At 40.8% G+C, this 27,953-nt stretch overlaps 1 long non-coding RNA gene across 1 annotated transcript in view; it reads right to left on the bottom strand.

Moving 5' to 3' along the window:
* Window positions 1-27,953, bottom strand: part of LOC146776258 (uncharacterized) — an 858,823-nt gene that overhangs the window by 208,985 nt on the left and 621,885 nt on the right. Inside the window, exons 6-7 of the long non-coding RNA XR_014972116.1 lie at window positions 7,112-7,164; window positions 6,265-6,309 (exon numbers count right to left, since the gene is read on the bottom strand). This is a non-coding gene — a long non-coding RNA (uncharacterized LOC146776258). The remainder of the gene's footprint in view (window positions 1-6,264; window positions 6,310-7,111; window positions 7,165-27,953) is intronic.

Here is a 27,953-nt window from a genome sequence, read left to right as displayed (position 1 = left end):
TGAGATCATTTACAAGTAGTTGAGTTGTTGGGATGCAGTCCCACCAGGAGCAGTCTGCCTGCTGCTCAGCCCATACTCCAACTGTCACACTCAAGCATCCAGGCACGCCAACATTCCATTAAAGACCATCACACCAACATTCCATGCATCACATTCAAACTGGTTGAGCAGCTAGAGAGAAAGTAACAGAAAGTAACCAGATAAATATAATACAGGTTACAACAGTTAGCTATTGCAGAAATCTACTTACTATCAGAAGAAACAAATCATCATGACAAGGCTATAACTTTAGGAGGTCAGTCTCATGTGAGTTCTCCTACCATATAATATGACACTGATAATCCTAACACAAAACCACCAATTTCCAAGGAACTTAATAATACTGGATCTAGCTTCACTGTGTGGCAAAATGGGGAGACCTGTCCTTTATTGAAACTCTGCTAAAGAGAGTAGATAAGGAAGGTAATGGAGGCCAAATACATTGTGAGGAACAGCCAGTTGATGTGCCGACAGACTCAGTGGAAATAAATACTGTTTTGTGAATGAAGCATTAAATATGAATATGCTGATATTCATCTGTTTTGGTGCCTGTTAATAATGTGAACACACATTGGTCCTACCCCTACTAGACATCTTCACGCCTAAAGAAGTAACCTCTGAGTTTGCAGTGTTCTGGTTAAAGCTCCTGTTCTTTTCAGCAAAAGCTCCATTATCATGAATAACCCAAGGGGCAGAGGAGTGTCTGCACATAATGTTCCAAAACCAACATCATCTTTTTTGGCCATTGTTGCACTAGCTCATACTCACACTGGTAACTCTGTGGTGAGCGTACATCATAATGAGGGCTTGCATTGATACCATGAATCATCAAAATATGGTAGGTTACAAACTCTCTAAGGAGGTGGGCTACCCAAATGATTAGCTAGAAGCCTCACTCAATGCCATGTTGTTTAGCATCTCATGCTGAGTCTTACTAATGCTACCACTGAGAAATGACAGCCACAATTTACAACGTCTGAAGATAAACCAAGAAAGATCCACCTGATATTAAGATTGGTAGCAGAAACCTTGGAGGGGGAGTGGTAACAGGGGAGGAAAGAGGAGAACTTCCTCTTAAGGACGGTTCAGATGGTGTCACTTGGTGAGCTTTCACCATGAAAGTAAACTCAATATTCACCTCAGAAAAGGGGAAGCAGGGTGCAAGCCCTTGAAACAAACACTATTGAGTGTCTACCCAGGCAAACACAAATAATAGGATACTTGACCAAACCAGCGCATTCCTACACAGATAAAATATATTGTCCAAAAAATATCTGAATCAATCCATGTTTGATCAGTAACATTTCTGAAAACAAAAAACAATAATTTAGTAGCTGGTAACGGGAGCTGCAATCTTTAATGTTTACACTTACAGAGAGGCAGAGAAGTGGAAGGTTTAAAACTTCACTTGCCTTCAAAATTAAAGTTTGAAAGATCCAAATCACAACCAGTAATCACATATGCAGGGAAGCTTCCCTTGAGATAGTTTCTTGTCAGCAATCTCATCCCTCCAAATTACTGTGGTGTGAGGCAATGTGGATTTACTCATATCCTGATGTCAGCCAAGAACCCAGAGATGCAGTGGAATCTTTGAAAATTATAATTAATCATTTCAGTATCATAAAGAGGAAGTTAAAAAAAAAAAAATCCAGCTAAGCTGAAACGTTTTTTCAGACCAGTCCATATTTATGTTTATTGGATTCAGGGTCTATTTGATAAAAATTGAGGGGGATTTATAAGTCAATCAATCATTCAACCAATTAATCAGTAGATTTATAGAGCACTTCTTGTTACCTGTGAGGGTATCCAAGCGCTGGCAAGGTCCAGTACATTAGACGAATAGCCAGGTCTTGAGGGACTTTTAGAGCTCTGGAAGATGAAAGGAGGTAGTTTGTTCCATGTCTTCACTGCTAGGTAGAAGAAAGAGCAACCTCAGCATCTGCTATGTCCGATGCAAGGGGTGAGGGTTAGAGAATGGGCGGAGGTGTCTGGTGGGTTGATGGAAGTTCAGGCAGTAGTTGAAGTAGGCAGGGACACAGTTGTGTAGAACCTTGTATGCATGGAGCAGGAGCTTGAACTGATATATTTTCTGTACAGTGAGCCAGTCGAGTTCCTGAGATAGGGGGTGATGTGGCATCATCTAAGGACATCTAGGACGAGTCTGGCTGCAGCGCTCTTTATTGGCTTTAGTTGTAGGAGGAGGTGAGCTGCATAGATCCCTGCATAGAGAGAATTACCGTAGTCCAGTCAGCTGGAGATAAGGACCTGAGTGACGGTGCGTCTTGAGCTTTGGGGTAGCCATTTGAACAATTACGAAGCATGCGGAGGATGAAGAAGCAGGAAGAGGAGACAGAATTGACCTGAGTTGTCATGGTCAGCATGTTGTCCAGAAAGATGCCTAGGTTCCTAGCATGGTCAGTGAAGGAAGGAGTAGATCTGAGTTCTGAGGGCCACCAGGATGCTTCCCATGGAGAACTAATGTTTCCGAAGATCAGTACCTCTGTCTTGTCCATGCTGACCTTCAGGCAGTTGTCCTTCATCCAGATGGTGATGTCTGTCATGCAGCTGTGGAATATGGTCTTGCTGTTGTGTGTGTTTGGTGTGGGATATAATGATGAGTCTGTGGGTTTTGATGATGATTGATGATGGTGCTGACCAGAGAGGTCATATAAGTGTTTAAGAGAGTGGGGCTGAGCGAGAATCCTTGGGGTACTCCACTGATCATTTCCTTGGGTTTGGAGGTGAAGATGACACTTTTTGCATTCTACTAACGAGGAAAGAGGCGATCCATTTGAGAGCAGCTCCTTGGATGCCTATGTAGTGCGGCCTTGTGATGTGTGTGGTGGGAGACCATATTGAAGGCTGCCAAGAGGTCTAGGAGGAACAGAGCTGTTGTCTCTCCTCAGTCGAGTAGGGCTTGGATGTCATTGGTAGTCGCTATGAGGGCTGTTTTGGTACCATAGTTGCTGTGGATTCCAGACTGGGAGGAGTCAAGTAGGAGGTTCCGTTCCAGATGTGAGGAGAGTTTTTGGTTGATGGCTTTTTCTAATACTTTGGCTGTAAATGGAAGCAGTGAGATCTTTCGGTAGGTGTTGAGTTTGCTGTGGTCTGCCGATGGTTTCTTTAGTATAATTGACTTTTGCATGTTTCCAGTCCCTAGGAAAGGTGGCAGTGGCAGTTGAGGTGTTGAATCTGGTGGTAAGCACTTGGCTAATTCTGACTTTGCTTAGGTTGAAGATGTGGTGAGGGCATGGGCCCCTGAGTGGACCGAGGTCATGAAGGAGGCGGTGTACTGTGGGCCGAGCAGACTCCATTCAGTTAGTCAGGTGTCTCTGGTGGTAGCAGGGTTGTTGTGTGGCTTGAAGAAGATGGTGGCCTTGAGCTGGGGTTTGAAGTTTCTATAGAAGTTGGCGATCTTCTAGTGGAAGAAGTTTGCAAGATTGTCGCAGAGTTCCTGTGAAGAGGTAATGTTGTTTGTTGCAGCTGAGGGGTTGGAGAATTATTTGATGATGTTGAAGAGTTCTTTGCTTGTATCGGAGCTTGCTTGATGTGTGAGGCAAAAGCCTTCTTCTTTAATTTTCTCAACTGTCTATGGTAGAGATTAAGGACTGTCTTGAAGGCGGTCTTTGCAGTCATGTCCTTGCTGGTGCGCCATCTTCTTTCCTGTTGTTTGCAGTGTCATTTAGCGATTCTCAGGTCTTCAGTATACCAGTTGGCCTGCTTGGTGGACCTTCTGTGAGTGTTGTTGCTGATGGGAGTGACTCTGTTGGTGCAGTTGGTGATCCAATTGTTTAACTTTCTGATGTTCTGGTCTAGGTTTTTGGAGGAAATAGGATGGGTTGTGTTGAGGGCATTGATCCATGTGTCCTTTCAGACTTTGCTCCAGCTGCAAGAGGAACATAGGACTGGGAGTGGTGGTCCGTGAGCTGGTGATCTTGACGTGGACAATGCAGTGGCCAGTCTAGGTGAGATCTGTGGTGTGGCTGTACCTGATACTGTCTCTGGAGGTAAAGATAGGGTCTAGTGCGTCGCCTGTGGTGTGTATGGGGTTGTGGGTGAGATGGATGAGTCCAATGTGCTTCATGCTGTTGAGAAGGTTGGTAGTGTTGGTGTTATTGTGGCCATCGAGTTGGTGTCTATAGCGAGGGGGCGATGAAGTTGCAGATGGCTGGAGGTGACCCTGGAGGACAATAGGCGAGGTGCCCCTGATGGAGGTTTTGCTGTCTGTTAGAGTCGGAAGGTGAGGTGTTTCATGGCTGGGGTTGGATGAATTCCTTGTGTATGATGCTGATCCCTCCACCAGGCTTGTTGATGCGGTTGAGGTAGAAGATCATGTATCATTCTGGTATTGCGGTGGCAATGTCAGGCGACAATAGTGTCTAGCTTGAGCCCTTTCATTTGAAGTTTTCTTCAAGATCAAACTGTGCACATTCACAACATCAAGAAATTATATGTTGTTTGGCAGTATTTCTAGATGATGTTGCACCATTCACTAGTGATCTATCACACACATGCAATGTTCACTTCCAAATAACTACTTTTAATATTCAACCCTACCTAACCTTTGTACCTAGCGCCCATGACAGATTTTTATTAACTCGCTTTAGGTTGGGGTTTTTTCACAGACTTGTTACTTTCCCCACAAGGAATGACTGGTCTCAAAACCTCCAACTATGCCCCTGTGATAACTTTTCCCCACAATCCATGATACATGTTACTTTTTTCTGTAGGTTTTACTCTGCACCCAGGAGTTCCCTCCTTGTACCCATCCTGAAACACTGTGGGCTACGTCAATGCCATCCTGCTCTCCTGGCTCTCCAATATCTGGAGAATAAACACAGTGTTTTTAGAATGACATTTTTCCTTAAAAAGGACTTGAGTTTAAGGAAACAAAGGTGCACCTAACCGTTTTTAATGAGTTACAGATTGTTTAAACCCATTGTATGAAGGCTTTTTAAATTTAATATCTTTTAAATCTTATGTATATAATTAATAATGAAATTATGTTTGTATGAATTGTAAGAATGTTTTTAACTCTGATCTTTTATGATTGTTTGTCTATTCAATCGAATAAAGCCTTCTTTAACTTGACTTGACACTTCCAAATAAGCCTGGGCAAAATTAGAATTACTCCAGCGTAATTCGCATAATTTCAAGAAATTTCACATTGCACTTGTTATGCTAAATTTCTGAAATTATGCCATTGCACAACATTTTGTAATTATGTGCTGCTCATGGCAAAATTATTTTTGCAAGTGCTGGGAACAATATGAATGGCCAAAACTCTTTATTTTTGTATTTTTGTGGGTGTGAAATAGGTCCTTGCATCAAGCCTTAATAGTAAAATGTAGCACAAACAGATTTGCATTTTGCATAATCATATGACATTTAGAGTCATTTTGCTGAAATTCACAAACCCATACCTTCAAGCTCCTCTCTTGACAACATCCATCGTACCACTTCTAAACATTAATGTACTGCTGTGCAAATGTATATAACTGTTCGACATAAAAGTCAAGAGATTTTTGATTCTGTTATGAATCTGGTTCAAGTGGATTGAATTACTTAGAAAGGAAAATAATGGGCAGTAGATAGTGGTGGTTACATGAGGAATGATTCATAAGTACCAAAGAGCTGACAATTGCAGACCAGTAAGAAAATATATGTTTTTCCTTTGCATCATTCATGTAGGGTCCTTAAACATACATAAGAGCACATCGATGTTGGAGTCTCAACAAACATTGTAACAGTGCACTGTTCAGGACTGTAAGCAATTGACACTGTGGAAAATTACCACCATATTGGTTAGGAAGACACTTCATCACTCATACAATCCTCTACAAAAGGGAAGATAAAGAAGATTCTGGTGGGATATCCAACTTCATGTGGAGGCGCATTAGTCCATTAGTCTTGAGTGAAATCTAATAATCCAGATTTATTTTCACAGCCTCAAGAAAAAGTTCTGGGTGAAGAGTAACAATACTACATCTATATGTATCTACTTCACCATACATTCAGTTCATTTTGAACTGCCTAAAGAATTCCTCTCTTGGTACTCAGAGATTGTACCAATAGTATGGTGTTGTGATGGGTTGTTGGGAATAGTAGCTTTAGCTAGGTAATTTTCTATCTCAAAATAAAGAGTGTCACTTAGAAATTGTCAGAATAGTGTATCCATAAAAGAACAGCAGTATGAAGAGACTAAGGAGAATATAGGGCACGTACCTGTAGGTCCTGAGGCAATTCGACTCCACACCACGATGACCCCACCTGTATGAACAGAAAATTAAAAAAAATTAGAAAGGAAAAAAGGACAAGAGACGGAAACAGGAGAAATAGAATAAAGACTCTTACCTATTTCTACAGGAAGAAGAAGAGGAAGTAAAAAGACGGAAGTCAGGCAAAGAAACAGGAGAGACAGGGAAGCAGGTGAACACATGGATTGGGCATGTCAGACCAGAGGCAGGGATTCCAGAGTACTTGCATCATCAAGGGAACGGTGACAGAGACAGCAAAGAAGATGGTGTGAAGGAGACTGACAGCAGGAGACCCTCCTATTTAGCTGTCGTGCCTTCCAAGGCTGCAGGACACCGGAGAGGCACTCACCTTCAGCCTAGTTCACTGGGGAGAGTGGCTAAGTCAGGTGAGCAGCCGGATATGGGAGTGGAAAAAGGGGTGGCAGGGAAGAAGGTTGTTTAGTAGTCAGGTCTATGTTTTTAGAGAGGGGGGTTGTAGATATATTTAAATTTTTCGTTGTATATCTGGGCACTGGAGTGAAGGAAACTCTGAGAATTATGTCTTAGAAAATCCAATCACACTCTTTGCCTTAGGCATTAAATGTAATAGAATAGACGTATAAGTCAGAAGACCAGAACTCCCTCATGAAAGATAATGGTTTACTTTCCCTGTCTCAATTGTTATCTGAACCTCTTCCATTAAGGTATTAAGAACAGAGAGAGAAAGGATATTCTGAAACGATTCTAAAGGAAGGACAGAAGAAGGTAAAGGAAAGAAAGACAGATAAAAGCAAAGCATAGGAACAGCAGGGAAAAGACAAAGGAAAGAAACTTACCGGAATGTATCTCTTTTCCAACAGTCTTTGGTTCCCACACGAGAGAGAAGGACCTGGAAGGAAAGAAGAAGGACTGTTGACTGAGAAACATAAGAGAAAAGAACTGAAAAGAATCGATATTTGAAATAGTATCCAATATAATAATAGAGACAATGGTTCAGCAGTAAAGGGGAAAAAGAAACACTAGAACTAAGTGGCATAATCAATGTTTATTAAACCCCAACCATCAGAGGCAGATGCACTGTTCTACCACAATATCCACAATCCCATTGAGAGGGGGTCTCTTGGGTTGTAAATTATTATTAAGTGAAAACCCAAAAACACTTGTCCATGAACTATGCACATTCAGTAGTTGGGGGTGATGGGTATAACGCACAGTGTGTCTGAAGCCGCCAACATGTGGTCAGTATCTGCTGAGTAAAACCATGCTCACCAGACAGTGGGGCAGAAAAATAGAGGCAGTTCAGGACCAAAGGTCATTGGGGATCGGGGCACTATGTCCAGGACAGGACTTGGCTAAAGACCCCATTCTGTATCTTGGGTACATGTAGAGTGCAAATCCTGTGCCCCAAGTTTGAGAAGACCACTGTGTGTAGCAAGTTGCCATACATGTATGAAGTTTGGAACTTCACATATTAAGCTAACTTTCAATATGTTGCTTTTCAAGCAGCTCTGTTGATTAAGTCAAAAAGAAGTGATTTTAGCTCTCACTACATAATAAAACTCCTGAATGGAATTACATCAAACTTGTTATTAAACTAAAGCAGTATTCATGATTGACCCTTTATGTATTTTGATATAAATCAGTTGTTAGATCTGTCAGCCTTTGGTTGGTCTTCCCCAAAACATTTTTGCCTTTTCCCCTCTTGTTTTTCTGAGTTTGTTTTTGTTGGCCTGAGGTTTCTCTGTACCTTACCACTACTAACCAGTGCTAAAGTGCTTGGGCACATACCCTAAAACATGGTAAAATTGGCTTACACCTGAATGGCATATTTACTTTTATTGTAAGCCCAAGTAAAGTGGTACGCCACGAATGGTAAATTAAATACTATTATAGTGTCTGCAGCACTTGCTGTGCCAATCACTTAGATGGTCCTTTATAACATGCCCCAGGCCTCCTGCATGCGTTTCTAAATTGCCAATTCAACTTTGAATAATAACCCCTTTACCAAGCCTAAAACTTCCTTTTTAATACATAAAAGTCACCCCTGAAGTAGACTCTAGACAGCCTATAGGGCAGGATGAATTGTAATTAAAAAATGGGATATTTACTTTCAAGTATTACATGTCCTGGTAGAATGAAAAACTCACACATTTGTTTTTCCTACTTTGAGGCCTACCTTTCCCATAGGATAACATTGGGTTACCTTATTACATTTAATGAGTTGTAACTTTTGATTGGGAGCAGGAGGTAAAGTCATGTTTGGTCTGTGAGGAATTATAATTTGAAACCCCTCTTTAGTCTGAAACTCAGATTTTAAGTCACAATTCTGAAAACAACTTTTAGAAGTGGCCATTTTCTTGTTGTAACCATATGGTGACCGCAGCCTGTTACTGTGTCACATGACTGGGTGTATTGACAGCTGGCCTTTGTGTACTCCTCCCAGACAGCCACACAATGAGGGAACTAGGTGGGCTTGGATGGGCCATCCCAGGAACGATGGGGGGTGAAGCTGTGCAGAGCCCCGCTTGTATTGCAATAGACTGTGCCCTGCTCTCCCACAAAGACATAGAGAGAGAATGTAACCACAAAGAAACAAGAAACCACATTTTGTGGATAATCATTTAGTATTCCAAAATCTTTATAGAAGTTTGCTGTGGATAGTGGCAAATAAAGACAAGGACCCATGACAGGAAAGGCACCTAAGTAGGAGAAATGTAAAACATTTGAAAAAAAGGAAAATAAATGTAAGTAAAGTTTATTGCATAGTTAATAAAACCATTCCAAAAATACTGGTCAACTCAATCCACTAGATAGGTCGCAATTTGCGACGCCCTAGGAATCGCTAAAATCACAGGGATCGTGGCCTACTGGAGTCAGCAGACCACCATGTCTGTGATTGCCTTTAAATAAAGCAATCATTTTTTTTTTAAATGCAGCCCGTTTTCCTTAAAGGAAAACGGGTTGAATTTAAAAAGAAAAATGAAAAGTTTTCTTTTCATTTTTTAAGGACAGGCAGTTGTCTGTAGGACCACTGCCTGCTCTTAAAAATGCTTTTACAAACATTCACAAAGGGGAACGGGTCCCTTTGGCACCCCTTCCCATTTGCAAATGGGTTACCACCTACTTGAAGTAGGTGGTAAAATGCGAATGTTTTGCGACTGCATTTACAGTCCCAAAACATTCATACATACCGATGCGATTCGGTATTAGGAAGGGATTTCCTAAACACGCCCCTTCCTATTACCGAATCGCAAACCAAAATTTTGATTCGGTAACAGGTTACCGAATCGCAATTTGGGTTTGATACATTTGAGAAGCTATTTTTACATTCGCAAATAGGCCGATTCTGTGAATTGTCCCGTTTGCAAGCTACCTACACCTGGCCCTAAGTTTTTTGTTACTTTAACAGAAGACAAGAAAGAAACAGCAAAATAAAGAAACAAAGACATTTAGAACCAGACAATTGCCCAATTTCGCTAATTTGCAAAACTATAATTTCTGTAATATGCTAAAACCTGCATTAGTTCATTGATAAAGATATTGGAGCAGGTGCTTTATGCAATAAGCAAATCCATCAGGTCATGCCAATGATTTGTGCTCCGAGTACCCTAATTCTATAAGTTGCCCACTAACTTCTTTACCAGGCTCAGGAACTTTGTACCCAGGCAAGTTAAGGGGATTGAGGCTCCGGACAGTCAGGGGATGACAGCTTGCTTGCAGGTCCAGATTCGCAGTTACAGGAGTAGTAGTCTATGTAACTTCCTTCTTTGTTGTAGAATAGATAGACAGGTGCAGAATATATGGGTAATTAATTATTGTTTTTATCCATATAAACAGCAGTTTTTGACTTGATTGGGCAACTCTTCCAGGATGGTATAAGATTCTTTTGTATCAAACTGGCCAAAACGAAACCTCATGAAGTGATATATTAAAGCCAGTGAAAAATGAGTTGTCAGATATAATTGGGTCTTCAGCTTCTGATAAGTGCTGATGACTGTCCAAGCATGGCTTTTCTTTGTGAATGAGGATTTGTCCTGCAGAAGTGACAGTGTATTTGCCACAGTGTTGCTTATATGGGAGAAGGCAACTCTTAGCTAGGGGATGACCACGCTTCTCTGATACCAACACATTTAATTACAGACTATGTCTTCCCCATGACTTTTTGGGGGGTTTTCTTTCCCCATCTGTGCTTCTATTTCTTGGTAGTATATGTTTTCCAGGGGCCTGCTCTTCGCAGCACGAATTGACCAACAGAGCTTGACAAAGGCATTGGCATTATGTATTTTTTGATTTTTTAGCCTGAATTCCAGTCGAACTTGGAGCTGGAGATCTTGACTTGGGCAAGAATAGTAAAGAAATATAATGAAGTTGAGCGAGGTACTGTTCTCTTTCGCATTGCTGCTGCACTGCTAGTATGAGAGGTTGGAGCCCGATTCACCATTTGACCAGGCTTGTCATGCATGTCCTATGCCTCCGTGGTGTCAAAAGTATCTTTATTCGGATATTAAAACATCCATACAAGAACAATGTATTTACACATTTCACATATAGTAATCTGAACATTTCATCTAAAAAAGTTAAAAAAGAAAACATATCTGATGGACCATTCCAGGATATCAGTTAGGCTCAGAATTAAGACTAAATTTCATGTTAAAAGTTATAAAGTGCAGTGCGAGGACATCTGTACAGGTAGGGAATACCAAACTTATGACAGTGAATAAAATACAGGATCGTAGTTCATATAAGATCAATCACATTAAAAATAAGCCGTAGCCTAATTAAAACAAACATCTTATAACGTCCCAGGTACTGTAAACATTACAGTTCATCCTTTGTGTAATCTCCATAAATCATCTCCTGTTCTGTGTACAATGTAAGACTATCGTGCGGGGGGCCTTTTAATCCGGATGCCTACAGCGCCCGGCAAATAAACTCGCTTACATCTCCCCTCTAGATTTCCTCAGTTTCGCGGCTAGTCTTAAAAAATTTACGATACAGAACAGTGTGAAGGGTTCCACAGCCAGTTTTAAGTATAAAAGGGCTACTCTAACCTGGGTAAATTTATTCGCCCTTAGGATGGATTTTAAAAAAAGAGCCCGCGGATATTCATAAAAAGGGCAAAAGAATACAAAATGTAGGGTATCCTGTGGAGATCCGTGGTGTCAAATGCTGATGAAGGGCCAGGGTACAGAATGAGTGGCATGGTTATTCCGGATGCATCCGTTCCCATTGTGGAAGCAGCTCAGATAAACCTGATGACACACCTTTAGTGGTGCATGTCAGTGAAGACATTTCAGAGTGTTTTCCCAGGTTTAGTGGTATTTAAGAATGTGCCCACAGCAAGATTCATGGCTAGGAAGTGGTCCTAGTCTGTCTGTCCAAAAGCAAAGTGATTATATATCAGAGGATCCCCGGGTGTTAGCAGCAGACCCCGTACTTTAGCATACACAGATGAAAGTTCTACATCTCAGTTGCTGTCATGAGCTTTTCCCTGGAAAAGTCCGTCTCCTGGTTGGGATGTCGGGGATGTGCACCCTTTTTTCAAAAGGTAGAGTTGGATAAGCAACCATGTGACCAAATGTTCCTCAAACAACAGAGAAAGACTCCATAAGAGCTGGGGTCCCAAAGGATGAAAAGACCAGGAGTGTTTCAAAATCGCATAATTTGCACACACAATTATGCAATATTTTGAGAAAATTATGCAAAACTACTCATAATGATGTGAAATGCAAACCCATCATTTTCCACTAAATAAATAATGTGAAAATACAATTGCTGTGAACAGCAGGTGCTCATCTTCTGTTTGTGTTATTCTGTGCTTCCAAGCTATAAATGTGCCGCCAACGGCACCATCATTCAGCGACTCACATAATGGCATAATTTGCGAATTTTGCCTAACAAGTGAGATGTGAACAAACTATACGAATTGCGCTGTCATATTTAAAATTTAGAGCCAGTCTAGAAATGGCAGGCTCAGGGGCATATTTACAAGCCCCTAATGCCACTGGAGCATCACTTTCTTTTTCATTCTCCGGTGGTGTTGGGCCATTTTCCATATTTACAAGGTGGTGCTAAGCCACTTAACGTAGCTTAATGCCAACTTGTAAATATGCCCCTGCGGCAAAGAGGCGGCAACGGGTGTTGCTTTGGACATTCCAATCAACACCCATTGCTTTTTGATGCTGCCACAGATTTACCAGCCTGGGTCAGTGCCCACAACTAATGCCAGGTAATGCCTGGCCTTAGTTGGATGGTGATACGAGGAGAAATGATCAATTTCTCCTGTTTTTTTGCTTTTTCTGTATGTACTGCATGTGCAGCACACACAGAAAGAACAAATCACCATTATTGATTGTTTATGTGCAGGAAGGTGTCCCTTCCTGCACATAAACAATTGCCCCTGCAGTGCAGGCACCCTTGTAACATAGCGACAGGATGCCTGTCCTGATGCTAGGCAGCATTTTTAGCACCAACGCTAGGTGAAATGCAGGGGTGCATCATATTTTTGTAACTGCGTTTTGAAAATGTAGGAACGCAAGTTTGCCAAATTTGGTGTAACACCACACTCCTGCATTTTCTTGTAAATATACCCATCAGTTTCTCCAAAAAGGGAAAACTCATCAGAGGCTTCAGTCTTCTTTGAAGATCAGGAGGAAATGAGTTAGGGCATTAAGAGGAAGCAACTGTCGACTAGTGTGATGAACAGGTTTTACATCAAATTTAATTTAAGATAAAAGTTAAAACGTTACACAGTGTTGGAGAGAGGCAGGCAAATCAATAAAATAAAAGCAATACGACCAAATGGGGAGAGGTGGGGCTTCATGTTTATTTAAAGGAGAAGGGTTGGGAGTACAGGAATTTCTAAAAAGGCGATTTGGGGGAAAGAAAATGTTTTCTTGATTCCAGGTTTACAGCTTTTGAACATTCTGGATTCATACATTTAAGGATAACAACTGTACAGTAAAAATGACATTTAAAGTATTGCTAAGATAAAGTAATCAATGGATGGGGCTCAAGATACCATTCCTGTAATGCATTTTAAATTTAAGAAAAATGAAAAATTGCATGAATTTAATTGCCCACCACTTTCCATGCGGTTGAGTTGTCCTAGGGGATAGGAATGCAACCAAGTATACATTTTTTGGATTACCTAAGAAAACACTACAGTAGGGAGGCATGTGCTGCGACCCTTAGAGCTAATCCCACCCGGTATACATTGTTTGCTCAGCCAAAAAGTCAATCAGGCTCCGAAAACCTCTTTTGTTTCGCAGAAGGTCATGGGGCAGTGGCAGGTTGTGACTGTTCAAGGTGTTACCTGTTTAATGTAAGGAATCACTGCTAGTGTTTCAGTTTCCCACACTGTGAAAAGAAAAATATTCACCATTTACCTTACCATTAAAAATGTATTCAGTGGTAAAAAATAATTTACGTGCAAATATTTCATTTTTTAATTCTGAATTTATAAATTCAGCATACTTCATGAATTTGCTGTGTCTGAGAAAAAAACGAATATAGCTGGGTGGGGGGAGACACACACACAAACTATACCATTAAGCAAGTGTTCGGTGGTAAAAATAATGCAGGTGCAAACATTTTATTTTTTTGAATTTATGAATTCAGCCTACTTCATGAATTTGATATGTCTGAGAAAGAAACGAGTATAGGTGGGGGTGAGATACAGGAGAGGGGCAGAGGGAGTGACTCAATGTTGAATACAGGGAAAGTGAGAATAGCTATATTGATGCAATGTGTGAATTAATGGGCAGTACATGCCAAGTGTGAATTATGGTTTGTGCAGCTTACAATATCAGGAAACTTTATTGGTCTTTAGGTTTTATATTGTAACTATAACATCAGTTTAGGGCCTGATTACGATGACGGTGGGATGACCACTGACAACCCGTTGTTAGCGGTCCCACCGCCATCGTAATGAGGATTCTCGTCCGCCCGCCACATTAGGATGGCGGGTGGATGGGAGACCGGACGCCATGGATCTGACAGGCTCAATAAATTAGTCGGACCGTCGGAGGGAACTTCAATCTCTACAATGGTGGCGGTGCCTGCCAGGCACTGCCACAGGGATTATGATGCCCCTCCCTGCTAGCAGAAAGGGACATTGGGGGCCCGTGGCGGGACCCCCTTCCCCCTGGCCCTAAACTTTGGGTTTTGGGGGGCCCCTACATATCCCAGCACCATGTGGCAGGCACTGCATGGTGCCTGCCATGTAGTGCAGGGATATGTGTAATGTCTATATTTTGGACTGTTGTGTGTGCTGCAGCCCACAGCACCTGCTTCAATACAAAATACAGACACTGCAACCGCTGTGGTGGCGGTCGCATCCTAATGCCTAGGGTGAGACCGCCAACAGCCAGTCAGGTGGTCTTCTTTACGTCTGCCACTATAATGAGGCCCCTAGGTCCAGAATTTATGGGAAAATGTAGAGATTTCTATGAAGAAATGTGTATGTAATGATCAAGGATATTTTAAGGGTAAGTAAACTTATTTTCCCACTTACTGAATGGTAGTCACATTTGTTAATGCCATTTACTGTTTATGAGCTGAAGAATTATATATATGAAAAAAGAAAACAATATTGACATCAAACTGATAAATTTGCTATTTAAACTCAGACAGTCCAAAATACACCTCTCTCACCTTTTACAAATAGTCACCAATTGCAGTATTCTTTTGTTTATTGAATTTCTCACAAAGAATACATTAATATACCTTAAAAGTTAAAAAGCATAAACTTGTAAAAAATGACATAAAAATCTATTAAATCAGTTGGACTTTTGCCACTCAAACACATGAAGCAAAATGCATTTGAAATGTTTCATTTGCAATCTTATTTTTGTGGACAGCTAATCCATAAGTGTCATTGAAAAACATGGTTCGGAGGTAGGAGGGCTTGAAGAAACATTTTACAAATCTTGATTTTTCTGTATTTGTTACGCTTCATCAACAACGAGGCTTATACTGGCTGATCTGGGTGAGACATATTCAGGTTCTCTAAAGCGATTGTTTTATTTCTAAACAAACAAAAATCAAATACAAGCGAATAATCATTACTTATTTTGATTAGACGCCAAAATAGGATGTTGTGAAGTAAATAAAAGATGTGTGCCACAGTGCAGCGATCAAGTGGGACTGCTTGACCATCTCTTTCCTGGAAATAATTTGCACATAATATAGGGTCTGAAATGGTGATTTATGTACAAAAGTTCTGCCACCTACTAAAAAAAGGGATCATGTATTTGCAAATGGGTATCCATGCAGTCCATTAGCTTAAAATAACTGGGAATCTTGAGGGCTTTGTAAAGTAACACAATAAAATATCATTAGACACTGTAGCATGACAAGAGGGGCAGACGGTTTGAGTTGAAAGCCCAGGAAAGTGTTTGAAATGGAGTAAAATCTACAATGGATCTGGTTCCACACATCTGGCTTACGTTTGCTGTAGGTCATCAGTGGGCCTCAGTGTCTGAGATGTAAATGAAAACAGTACCCCTGTCATCAGAATAGATGGTGTAACAGGAGCCATGATACAGGCTCAAAACTCAATGTCCTTATACTCGTGGCATGAATGACAAAATGGTGCTCATTTGCTGGAGATGAAGGTAGGCAGGTCACGTCACATCAAAGTGGAAGAAATGATGAGGGAAATAAGCCATTTTCTTGTATAGTAAATCTGGAGCACAAGAAAATGGAAGCATGTGCCGCTCCTTGGCATGCAGTCATTGCATCTGTGACAAAGAGCTCTAACGTAAACATACTTTATACTTTACTGGACACATTACAAATTGTGCTAACCCTAAAAACAAGCTTTGGAAAATCGAATCATCCTCACTTTTCTAATGTTGAGCGTGCAACATGACCGGCCCAGCTCGACATGTTAAAAGTATATATAGATTGCCTTGTTTGCTATACTTTCAAGATGGCTGCTGCATTGCATGACATCACATGATGACACAACACACGCTGCATTATGCAAAGCAGAGGCCGGCTTGAAAGTATAAAAAAACACGATTTTCATAATTTTCTATACTTTCAAGTAAAACAAGTCAACACTAATTATCTTTCTAATACTAACTGAGTTTAAAAGCCTCAGGCATTGGCAACGCCAATAGCACCTACCCCTTTGGAGTGGGGCAGCACTGTACAGCGCAGCAGGGTAACTTTCAGGGTATCACAAAGGCCTACACCCTGTGTGCCTGGTGCTCTGCCCAGGAGCATCGCAGGACGGAGGGGTGTATTGGGGTGAGTCGGGGGCAAGGTAAACACGCACAAGCTCATATTAAAGACAAAGACATGCACCCCATGAAGTTGTTCCATGACGTCAGGGCTGGAAGGGTACACACTAGCCAATGAAAGCAAGGGAGAACAAGCTATGCTCCAGGGGAGGGTCAAACAGAATAGAGAGTAAAGGCACCTGATAAATTGCAGATAACTGGGCTTAACAGGAAAGCCAGTGTAATCATGAGTAAAGTCTGACATACAGCAAACTCTGTGTAGTATTGTGTTCAATGTTGTCTGCAACAAAGCGCTAGAGTGTCTGTGGTGAGACTACAAAACAGCAGGGATCATGTAATGAGAGTCGAAGTGAGTAAGATATTCATTTCCAGGAATTTGCAATATATATATTCACTGTCAGTTTCAGCTCTACCATAAAACTATGTCCATATTACATACTTTGGCAGAAGGCTTACATTTGGTTGCTGTTGGAAGCATCCTTCACCATTTGTGACTGCCTGTTCAAAACCCCACTAGAAGAGCGCAGTGCATGGCTCCGTTTACGCACCCAGAAAGCTTTTCTATGGGTACAAGCCACATGCAGATCTGGAATGCCTTGGCATCTGATATCTCAGCCATTTGCTCATCTTATTTTAGGTAGCTTCTCTGTGCGGCAATACCATACTTGCTAAATCAGACATTCCATATATTTTGACATTCATGATAACGTTATTGTTGGCTTCACAGGTCCATTTCAATCTATTCAACAATTCTGTTCTTCAATCCATACTGGGTTATAATTTTAATGAATGGAAATTATCAGTTAACCCCTAGTGGATCCCAATGCTTTACCATAAAGAGGGGCGAGCAGTCAAACCTTTGCATATTGCAACAACACATAACTTTCAGCACACTCTCAAAAGTTCTCAATGAAACAGCCCTGTGTCACCCTGGCCCTCATTTTACCATTTTGGAATCAACAGGTATGTTTCCCTGCACAAAGGATTCAAGTTGTCAGTCCCCAGGCAGGTGTTTCCACTTGTTTGGGAAGGTATCTAACCATTACTCCAACCCTTGTACTTCAACTGAGATTTAATTTCAAGATGTTACTTGAACAACATCTATATATTGTCTATATTTATTGAGTTACAACATCATCATAATAAACTTTATTCAGTCTATCAAAATAGACCATAAAAGTACGAAGAAAGGAAAAATATTACAATAAAATAAATAGATGATGGTATAAGTTCCAGTACATTATAAAACTGCTGTATAAAATGATGATATTATTTCTTCATCGCACCCCTTTCTAATAGTTTTAATTTGGCGCTAAGGTCGAAAGGGAGGGGGAAAAACAAAAACCTCAGCTAAGGATCTGCCACCTTCATTTCTCTGAGGATCATCAATATTCATTTGCAACTATGTACACGGTTAACGACAAAAATAGAAAACAAAAATATGTTAAGTTAAAACTAGACAGTATACCGCATATAAAAGACTTCTAGTGGTACAGGTCGCCTACCATATCCCATAATTTCCAAAAATAATGTGCCCGGCTATATCCAAAAATTAGAGCCAGAGATGGGTTAAGATCTAAAGGCCTTTAGCGATACAGTTCACAGATGCTGGCCCCCTAGATTAGAGGAATAATAGAGCGGGCTATGACACAAACTAAAACAATCTTATCTAACAATCACCACAATTTCTTAGTAGCCACAGCCATATAGGTTAGTCACAACTAGATCCAAGCCTGACTGCCGACCTCGAGAAGCTAAGGACATTTAGCACAGAATTACTGGAGAGCATTTGTAAAAAAATAAAAGCAGGTCTAAACGGTCTAAAGTTTGCTTTCTTTAAAAGAGGAATGAGGTAAGACTTTCTTGGTGCCTCATAAAATGCATTGTGTCCTGTGGAGACTTCCCATTGCAGCCACAGGGAGAGAGACTCTGGCCCCTATGTGCCCAACCCAGTTGGGCCAGCAGAAAATGGAAAAGGTCCAAGTGGAACCCTGTCAGTTACAATCGGTCAAGAGTACTTTTAAGCCATAGAAGATAGGGCTCAATCGATGGCACAGTTTTCAATAAAATGCACACCGGGTTTCCTCAGCTCCCCTACTTCCCTGTCCAGCTGCTGTTTTTTAAGGAAGTTCTCCTTCACCCAGTACTCATCTCTTCTACACATACTGTCTGGATTGGTAAATAGGGAGACCCTTCCCAAATCTGTGAAACAATCCTTGACATATGAGAGCCAGGGAATACGGTAATAATGATCCAGAGAAAGGCAGTCAGTTAAAATATCCATGCTTAGAGCTATTACCTCCCTGAGCCACAAGTTCACCCACAGTGATAGCTGGTGGCAAGACAGCAGGTCAGAAAGAAAGACCAACTCCAGTTCTTCGTGGACTACAATAGAGGGGATACACTGCAGTAAGCATAGAAGACATTTTAAAAAGATGTTTTCAACAGTTTGAAGTTCTTTGTGATCCATATATCCCCAGATCTCACTACCGTACGCCACCTTAGTGATACACTTGGCCTTATAGATCCCAGATGGGTCTATTGCCCAATCTAGATGCAAAATTGAAAATGGCAGTGTTGGCCCTAACAATGTCCCCTTTTTTCTGTTGATAAGTGGATGCCAGCTCACAGCGGCATCAAACACAACCCCAAATATGAAAAGAAATCAGTCTTAGGAACCAGCGTTGACCCCACCACGCAAGTTTAAGGTTTACTAGGGCTTGAACCCACTTGCATTACAAAAGGTTTGTTTTTGATTACCAGCAAATCCAAGTCCTCCATAAAGTGGACAAATTATTTCAATAAGAGTTGCAGTCCCCTAGCTGTCCTAGCCATGAGGACGGCGTAGTCTGTGTACAATAATACTGGCAGGCTCCTCTGACCTACCTGTGGACAGTCAGGTTTCAACAGCAAGAGGGTCTGCTCCAAAATATTAATGTACAGTTTAACTAGAAAAGGGGCCAGGATACACCCCTGTCGGATCCCTCTCTCAATTTAAAACTGGTGGGTGACTCTCAGATCTTTTGAATATCGTACCGCCGCCTTGGTTTCTTTGTGTAGATCCCTCAAAAAACAGACAAGGTCTGGGATAACTTCTAGAGACAACATGATCTGCCAAAGCTTTGATCTGTTGAGAAGGTCGAACGCTGAAGACCGATCCACAAATGCTAGGTGAACAGTGCCGGGGCGCACAACAGTGAACTTGTTAAGAACCATTTAGAGTTTTAAACTCGGATCCACCGTGGAACGACCTGGGCGGAAACCATATTGGGCATCTGATAGAATGTTTTTGTCATCTGCCCAACTGGAGAACCTGTTAATTACAATGCGGCCTACCACCTTTACAACTGAATCAAGTAAAGATATGGGCCTATAGCGATGGGTCATGTCCCGGTCTCCCTTTTTGAATACCGGTACAATTGTGGATAGTGCCCAAGAAGCTGGACAGCCTGACACGGCTGCAGCATTAATAACTGCAGTAAGGGCCGGTACCCAGGTGTCCATATTCGAGCTGTATGGATAAGGGGGTATACCGTCAGTGCCTGGAGCCTTGTTTTTAGGCGAACTTCTTATGCCTTCTCATACTTCCTCCATTTTGAACACAAAATGAGGTGTGCTCACTTCTAAGCACAGGTCTACCTTTGCGGCGGAAGAGGACAAAAATGTGTCCTCAAAGTACCTTACCCTTTGATCTTCAGCAGTAATGTGTGATTCCAGTAGGTTGACAAGAGAGGATTATTGATAAGACTCCAGAACTTTGAGCTATCCAGCAAAATGCTGGCTTCTATAAGATTTGACCAAGCCTCGTCCTCCAAGGCAGACTTGCAATTAGCAGGGGCGGCTTTGTATAGTCTGCGACAAGCCAAGTTACAACATAATTTTACTTAAAAGATTAAGTTAACGACTTTTAAGGTATGTGTGATTTTGCACCTGGGTCAGAAATGTTCACTCAGGACCTGATTATGAGCTTGGCGGTCCCATACCGCCAAACCCGTGTGCTCACCACCCTCCAGTTTATGACTTTTTTTGTCACTGGCGGGTGGTTCTTTGGTGCTCCCACAGCGTTTCCTTTGAAATAGGCACTACAATAGAAATGTCAAAGACAGTACCTGCACGGCATAGACTAGTGCAGTCTATGCCGTGCAGGTACTAGCGTGCATGCACACAGGGGGGCACAACATGTGCCCCCCTGCATGCACCCCATGGCCCTGAGGCAGAAGGGGGCCCCGTTGGGCTCCCTTTTTTCCTCTCTGCCACGGTTTTCATGGAGTAGGAACCGCCATGAAAACCGTTGTAGAAAGGAAACTTGAAATATCTTTGGCGGGACAGCAGCGTTCACACCAATCATATTGCGGCCTCAAGACCACAGCGCCACCTTCAGGGATCTCTCATCCTTGGCGGTTGCTGCAGTGCAATGGCAGTCTGACCGCCTTAGTTGTAATAGGGCGGTTAGACAGCCGGTGCGGTGGTGGCTGGCCTTCCACATCCATGTCCCCACGAGTATGGTGGTCTTCAGATTGCCAGACTAGTAATGAGGCCCTAAATGATGTGCAAATAATGTATGTTAATATCCTTCGTTAAAATGAGAATTAGGATTTGAATAAAAGTATAGTTGTGGAAAAATAAATGAGCAAATATAATTTCATCACAAGTAGGCACATATATGGAAATTTCGCTTAAGTGAAACTCTTAGCAGTAAGAACATCACAAAGTATCTGTGATGACTTGAAACAAAAGATTGATATTAAAGCTAGTGCCTTTTGGTAAGCTAAATATTATTTTCAATAGCTTATCTTACAGGCTTTTTAACACCCTTATTTTCTAAGTACGACTGTGTGTTCAAATATTATTCTTACTATGTATTTTATGCCTATCTATTCATCATCTCTTGGTTGTATGAAATGTTTTATTGTTCCTACATTTGTTATTTCATTTTACTTTACTTTTGTTCCAACTGTTCCTCATTTGAAGGGTGTTGATTTATCTGCAATCCAGTTTTGCTCAAGCAGTATTCGCCATTTCGAATCTTTTTCCGGTGTTTGCCTAAGCATGAACTCAAATTCTTTGCATTAGGGCATGTGAACTTTTTTGTTGTTGTAGTTATTATAAGTTAGTCTGAGAAAATATTAGATTTTTGTAATTTTAATTGATTTTTATTTTGTATTCGATTATATTAAGGACTGTTTGGCCTGAAACAAACATCATATGATACAAGGATGATGACAGTCACAAACTGCACGATTGTCTTTTTATGTTGGATGAAAAGTCGTTACACTATTTCCATTATTATAATAAAATACCATGATTGGCATCATTTTGGTAGTATAAAGCAAGGCTCTGCCCAGTTTTAAATGATTATAAATAGATTTTCGTGAGTGATTTGTGAAGAGCGGCATACCTGGTGTAATAAACCATCAGGGAAATCCACACAAAGGTCCAAAGTACGAGTCTGGGTGTACGAGGACCAACAGACTCGTGGGCTCGTGGCAGTGGTTGTTCAGCCACCGCCACACCAAAGGTCTGACCATCCTCTCAGGACTTCGGCAATCGGACCTCCATTGCACCACTGCAGCTGCCAGAGAAACACCGTTCCCTGATGGTCCTGCATTGGTCCCGCGGTGGTCTGATGGCCACAATATGCTTGGTGGTGCCTAGAGGCACTGCAAAGCATATTACGACTTTCCTCACACCCGCGATGTCATGAAGGTTCTTCCTCCGTGAAAAGTCTGGTAGTGAGGAAAGAAAGGCGATCCTACAGGGCCCCTCTTGCCCCTGTGTACGGTGTGCTGTGCCCCCCTGTATCTCTGCAATGAGCCTTTTGAACAGCCCCACCGTGGGACTGCCACACCGCCCACCCGCCAGACTACAAAAAACTTGTAATCTGGCAGGCAGGCCGTGGCGACTCTTGGCAGTGCGGGGTGAAGCAGTGGTGAGCCACCCACCCTTGCACCACCAAAAGTTGTAACATGAGCTGCTCAAGGTGATATATTTGCCAACCCTCACTTTAGTCTATATATCAGATCACTGGGTGCAGTTACTTCATCAAACACTGAACATTTTCCTGAAAATGTCCCTTCTCTTTTTCCTTCTTGCTCTCCCTGTCTAGAGGCCAAGATCTAGACATGTTTAGCACTTCATTTGAAAGCGCTGATTTTGATTCATTAAAAAATATGGGTCAAATATTATGAAAATTTACTTCACTTTGCAAAACTGTATTTTCGTGTGCTTAACTCAACTGAGCTCCGCCTAAACTCCATCTTGGATTCTAGCACAGCCATGATATGTTTTCATTTTTCCTCTCTTCGCATGTAACAAAATGTGCACTTTTGAAATGTTCTGTGTTAACATACTGTTCTTGAAGAACTCCAGAGGAAACCTATTGCAACATTTAAGGCTATTTATACTTGTGCTACTGTAGGCCATACAAGCCTTAAGTCCCAGTTCAGGTCGGAGACTCTTGGTTTTAAAACGGCTTTAATTTGTCCCACTTCAATACAAGTCAATGGGGAGATACAAACATTATTTTCTTAAATTACCCTCTTTCTGCTTTGCAAATGTTGGCATGTATGTGGTATGTCTATTCATAAATGAAATTGTCATTGTTTTGAGTGTAACCTAATTTGTACTGACACATCCAATGACATTGCCTCAAACGGGTTGATATTAATATCAGATTACAGGGATGGAATTGTGAAGGTGCTAGATGATGCTGTATTACATTTTGAGCTCTGATGTGTCAATCAGTGAAATAATGTATGATCATTCTAAGAATACAATGCAATGTTTACTGTGTATTTTACTAAATAAGACCCTGATATTGGAGGAGTGCCAGTCTGGGTTACCCTGACTGTTTGAGAGCAGAACTATGTCAGTCTGTCTCTTGATTTGGAATTAGAATAATTTAGCTCCAAGACTTGACTTCACTTTTGAGTCTTTGCTGTGCCCAATTGAGCCTTATGATTCCCTATATTGATTCACAAAGCACTTTGACCAACAATTATTTTTGCCTTCTGTGCTGTACTTTATTTATTTGATAAACCTTAATGGATTTAAAAATTTCAAAGGCTTGTATCCGTTCTAGACTTAAAATATTTTAATACTGGGATATATTGCCTCATACGTTATTGAGGTTAACACAGTCTCCGATCCTTTGCTTGCACTTTATCTTGATTGTCTAATGAAATAGCTTCAACACATTATAGAAATATTCTTATGAGTCTGCCTTAAAACACTTGGCCTCCTCATGGCAGAATACATTTTTTGAGGTCCTACACATATGCAACTTGGACATTTAGTAACTATAAGATTCTGCAACAGCCAATTGACTTTTAACTTCAGGTAGTGGTGCATAAGCACTTTGATTAACCTTGGATACCTAAACCTACCACCAAAAAAACAAGCGTCAAAAGAAGTGAAAGTCTACCATTACCACCTATGCAAGGACCTCAAGTGACACACATGAGGACTTAACATCCTCACCCCAGGTGATTAGTAAGGAGGCAAAACATCTATAAACTTCTGATAAGGGCCCGCTGTCGTAATAAGTGAGATTCCACTCCTAAAGATGTTCCTTCACTATTTCATTCTCAAACATTCTGGACCTCAATATTGAACTCCCTTTTTTGATAGAGCTGATCTGCAATACAAGTCAAGTCAAGTTTTTAATATAAGTTTTGGATCTCCCTAGAGAGCCAGATACAATCTTCAAACCATTCACAAATTTAAAAAGTTATATAGAAATCCATAACATTATATGGAAAAAATAAAAACAACAATTAACGAGCTTCATTAATAAAACAAGCATATTCTTAAAAACAATTCAATACAAATGCATTAAATTCTTTAATAAGTAAAACATTTTATAACAGTGCATTTCACTTTTGGGGAAAAATAGCAACTTATGAGCTTCATCCATAGTGTAGGCATTTGATGGTAAAACAAAGGCTTTAAAAAGAAAACTGCAATTCAAGCAAGAAAACAATCACATGATCTTAGTCTTGTATATTATTGTCACATAAATCAAAGATTGTATCTTTTATTGAGAGGTTTTCTCACACACCTCGTACACATTTTGTTATATTCCATATAGGTATCCTATATAGGCTCAAGTAACATTGCAACCTTTCAACCAATATTTACTTCCTAAATTACATACATAACGGTTCTTAGGGACTGACCTTTTACCAAGACACGACACTGCATTCAGAACGCGGGCTTTTCCCTAGCTTGAATCTCATACATTATGCATGAGGCTTCTTGGAAGCACAGCAGGACTAATATCTCCTTTATAATATCTCTCTACAAAGTTCATGCCCAACGTTATCCTTTAGGCTGACACAGTACACAGCAAGGTAGGACCCCTGGGGAGACCTATGGGTAAATAAACATCAGATCTTGATTAGAAGGACAGAGGAGACAGAGACGTCCAAGCTGACAAACTGACCAGAGACGATGAGGTTCCTGCATGCAGACGCTCCAGCTCGCAGTGGTCTAACATTCCTTCCGGGGTGTCCAACTCGAGACCAGGACGGGGTCCCATATTCTCTCATTCTCTGGTAATGGGGATGACTAGATCCTAGAGGGATTCTTGGCATAACACCTACATAGATGCTAGGTGCATTTAGGCACATCTAGTTAGGGAGGCATTGTTGGAGTTTTTAATCATATGTTTCATATACCTGTATGTATTCATGATGATTACAAGATGGTAGAACTTTACTATCTCTTTACTTTTGTAGCACTTCTAATCATATATCTCTGCTACTGTCTAATGGTTGTTGCAGCTCATCTATTCTACACTAGACTAACAACTGTTCAATAAATTCTTATTGAAAACGCCCAGCCTGTTATTCTGTGTATCCTGTGTATCTCTCTGAGACAAACTAAGTAAGCATGAGTAACTGAGCAAAAGGTAGTATATTGTTTCCACAATTCTGAGGGATCAGGGTTGTCATGTTCTAAGGTTGTCAGAATCTATTCTCTCCCTGGTAAGATGAGATTATAGTAATAATAATAATTTATTGTTCAGTTAATGAAAACCATGCCAATATTACATGCACAATTTCCTTCATTCAAATTTGTTTCTAAAAATTACATTATTATAATATAAAAAACATCATAAGATATTCACAATTCTTAAAATATTTTTCAAATTAGCTCTTTAAAGTGCTTTTGCTATCAGTTCTTGTTCATGGATGCGTAAAAATCTTATCAATTTGCAATTCAATTGGGAATCGGTTGAGCCCAATCCTCTTATAATAGCGGTTCTACGCAATGTATGCCTCTGTCCAAGAACGCTCTCTGTAAAAAGGTCATTTGTGCTGGTTGCAGTATCTTACAGTGGCATACAAGATGCACCAAATCTTCCTTTTTACTGCCACAAAGCCGGCATTTTTGATTCTCTGTATGCTTCCATTGCGGGACGTCTGCAGGAGTAGGGAACTTTCCAAACCACAATGCCATTAGTTGTCTTTTTACATGAACAGAGAAGGTGGAGTCCTAATAGGCCGCTTGTTTCAGTATTTTATAGCTATTGATCACTGTCCAAGAATGAGATCTTTTAGCAAAAATGCCTTGATCAACCAGCAACGAATGGAACTTTGCAGCTTTATTTAGTGCTAGCTTGAATGTTGGATAGGGCATATTTTTATTCCAGAGATCAATGATACAGGTAACCTTAAGCGGATATTCCAAGAATTTGTAGGCTGACAAGATTTTTCCTTTTCCAGTTCCAGCCATAAAGATTCATTGAGGCTATTTCCTCTACGTTTTGATTTATCTGGTACCACACCTTTATGTATGTGTAGAGTCTGCCCAATGTTTCCTTCAATTGCCCAAATTCTAAGCGCATTTGAGCTGGTAAGGAGGTATTAGAACATTTTTATAAATACTTGTTATTAGCTTATTAAGAGTCTCCGAGTCCTTCCCATTCATAGCGGCACTGGCATATGATAGTGTTGGCAGTACTTTGGCAGAAATAGTCGCCAGCAGCGGACTTAATGAAGGTCCCTCCAGTTTCTTTGCTAGTGATCTAAGGGCAAATATTAGGGCCCCCACTCACTGTGTCATGCATTTTTTCTGGTCTCCAGAGGATAGCTTATCCTCTACATAAAATCCCAAATACCTGTAGCATGATACATTCTCTAATAATTTGCCTTTTAGCTTGATGTTATGATGAGGGGCTATTCAGTTTGTAATGAGCATTGTTTTGGTTTTGGATGAATTGAGTTGCAGTTTATTTACAGACAGAAATTCAGAGAGTTTGTGTAATAGTCTCGTCAAACCCACCTTAGTCAAGCTCAAGAGAACAATATCATCTGCGTAGGCAAGGTGCCATACTTGTAGTTTGCCTAACTTTGGTGAATGTGAGTTAATTCCATTGAGCTTTCCAGATAGGTCTGAGATGAATACGTTGAATAGGTGCGAGGCCAACACGCACCCCTGTCTTAAACCAATGGTGGTATACACCTTTCTGGAAATTCTAGCTCCGTCCCCAAGCTTCACACAAACCCAGGTGTCTGTATAAAACAGCAGTAGATCCCTAAGTATTCTCTACGATATATTCCAGGATTTTAATTTAGCTCACAGTAGTTTCCGGTCTACACTGTCAAAAGGAGCTTTTAAATCTATATAACACAGATGCAGGTCCTGTTTCTTGTTTTTACATTTTTCAGCAATCAGTGAAATTGACAGGGTATTGGATATAGTTCCAATGCCCTTTCCAAATTCTGTTTGATTTTTTGGGATTAAATTACGTTCTCTGGACCAATCAACCAGATCTTGAAGGATAAGTGAGGCAAAATACTTACATTCAACATCCTGTAAGGCAATTAGCCTATAATTTGTAGGGTTAGATCTGTCTCCTCCTTTATAGATAGAGGTTATGATCCCTGCCAACTTTCTGGAACTAGATTGTTAATTTCAACATCAGTGTAAAGTTTTTCTAGGTGCGTGCTCCAATACTCCGAATCGTGTTTAAATGTGGCTTGCGGAATGCCATTCGGGCCAGGAGCTCCATCACTTTTACCTTTGTTTATTATGTTTATTATTTCCTCTGTTGTGTAAACTAACTGATTTGTCAGTGGAACCAATTCATGCTCAGGTGACTGCATCGCGGCCAGCGATTGGCAATCGTCCACGTCTTGGAGTTGTTTCTGTTTAAATTTCTCCCTGAGAAAATTAGCCCATTCCTGCTCTTGACCAAATGATGTTAATGCATTTTGAGGCCTTGACAGGTTATTTATTGTCTGCCAGAATTTATTTGAACTTGAATGTCTTACGTTGTAAATTAGTTTGGACCAGAAACTCTCATTTTCCACTTTTTTAAATTCCCACATTCTCTTTTTAAATTGTTTTCTCAGTTGTAGAAATGTTTTCCATATTATTCCCTCAGATTTGTCTAAGTGCAGATTCCTTTGTGCTCTTTTTT

The sequence above is a fragment of the Triturus cristatus genome, chromosome 12, assembly GCF_964204655.1.
Source record: "Triturus cristatus chromosome 12, aTriCri1.1, whole genome shotgun sequence".
NCBI classification, from domain to species: domain Eukaryota; kingdom Metazoa; phylum Chordata; class Amphibia; order Caudata; family Salamandridae; genus Triturus; species Triturus cristatus.
The sequence above is the reverse complement of the archived record's forward strand: the minus strand, read 5'-3'. Positions and strand labels throughout refer to the sequence as shown.